The sequence below is a fragment of the Gastrolobium bilobum genome, unplaced genomic scaffold, assembly GCF_033153095.1.
Source record: "Gastrolobium bilobum isolate Gb01-03AN ecotype WA unplaced genomic scaffold, APGP_CSIRO_Gbil_v1 utg383376, whole genome shotgun sequence".
NCBI lineage: Eukaryota > Viridiplantae > Streptophyta > Magnoliopsida > Fabales > Fabaceae > Gastrolobium > Gastrolobium bilobum.
Window position 1 is genome coordinate 8,814 of NW_026896493.1, and position 1,868 is coordinate 10,681.

At 37.7% G+C, this 1,868-nt stretch overlaps 1 non-coding gene across 1 annotated transcript; it reads left to right on the top strand.

Moving 5' to 3' along the window:
* The first annotated feature begins 354 nt into the window (after positions 1–354).
* On the top strand, positions 355–461 carry LOC133300025 (small nucleolar RNA R71). Its single transcript, XR_009750014.1, has one exon. It is a non-coding gene; the product is annotated as a small nucleolar RNA R71 (small nucleolar RNA).
* Positions 462–1,868: the final 1,407 nt, after the last annotated feature.

Below are 1,868 nucleotides of genomic sequence, written 5' to 3' on the forward strand. Positions count from 1 at the left end.
GTCACATGGCCCTTACCACAGATAGCACATACACTCTTTGTTTCCACAGAAGCTACCTTTTGTGAAGAGAGTTGCTTAATAAGGGTATCTAATTGTTGCTGCTGTTGTCTCTGTGTCTGCATCAGTTGATCATTCCTTGCCAACAAAGCATCATACCCATCCAACTTGATAATTCCTGTCCTTCTGTCAGCCACTGGAGCATTATCAAATTCTTGAGATGCTAATGACTCAAAGATATCTAAGGCTTCGTGAGGGGTCTTGGTAGTCAATGATCCACCAGCAGTGGCATGCACCAAGGTTCTAGTGTTAGTGGTCATTCCTTGCAGGAAGATTGCTGCTTGTTGCCATGCCTCAATTCCATGCTGTGGACATTTCCTCAACAAAGTCTTGAATCTCTCCCAAGCCTCATAAATAGATTCTGACTCTTTCTGCTTAAAGCTTGTAATTTCATCCTTCAACTTGGCCCTCTTGGATGCTGAGAAAAACCTTTGCAAGAACTTGGTTTGCAAATCATCCCAAGTTGTTATACTTCCTTGTGGCAATGATTGCAGCCATCTCCTTGCATCATCCGTCAGTGAATGAGTGAATAGTCTCAACAGAATTGCATCTCTTGTGACACCATTTATCTTCACTGTATCACTCAACAATAGGAAGTTCTCTATGTGCAAGTAAGGGTCCTCCGCACTGGTTCCAGCAAACTGATCCTTCTGCACCAAATGTATCAAAGCAGGCTTTAATTCAAAGTTGTTGGGCTCCACTGTTGGGCGCACAACACTCCCAATTGGAGGAACCACTGCAGGAGTCATGTACTCTCCCAGTGTCCTCTGTGGTGGTGGTGGTCTGTGATTCTCTGCCATTATATCTTCCTGATTAACCGTACTTGATTCACCAATTTCTTGCAACTGTCTCCTTTGCCTGGCTGCCCTTTTGTGCTTCCTCAATGTCCTTTCTAATTCTGGATCATATAACAACAAATTTGGATCAAGTGTACCTCGCATGTACCAGAATCAAAATTGACCAGAAATTTAACATAAACTAAAATACTGAAAATAAAAGGATTCAATCTCAGAATTCTATAGTATCAGTTAGTGTTGAAAAACAAATTCCCCGGCAACGGCGCCAAAAACTTGTTGGACGTTTAGCAAGTGCACTAGTCGTACAAGTAATAAAATGATGAGTAAAGATCGTTCCCACGAGGAATTGTGTTCAAACACCAAAATACCATAGAAAACTAATTTGAATCAAATAAAAGTTTGTAAAAATCATGAATAATTTGTCACCAGAAAATTGATTTTGAGCAAATTGACACAAAGTAAATATGGATTAGGAATTAATAAAAACAACAAGTAGTCAGAAAACAACTTTCCTCCATGATAACCCATATAAAAATTGATCATATGATGAATTCCTTTCCATGTGATGTTAATCAACCTTTTACTTATCATCAAGATGTAATCCCTTACTACCCTGATAGAAACATTAATCAGAAACCCCAATCCCTTGGTGATTTCTTTCTTAATACATGCATGAAATACTAAGGTTTTAAGATTACATCAGAACTCTAGCATCAATCCCTTGAGTACTAGAATTCTGATGTTGAGATTATCAAATACAGAAGTCATATAAACATCCCTGTTCTATACTACTTCTTTGATAGAAATAATTAACTCAGAAAATCTCAAATCAGCACATGAAAAATACTTCATCATATTAATCAAATCAACATAATATTATCATGGAGTTCCATTGCATTCAGACTACAAAGACTCTACTCAGACATGACTAAGGAATAATTAAGAGAAGAAGAAACAAACTTCATTTCCATGTTGAAAGTCTTCAATCTCCAAACTATTACAAGGAAATCCTAA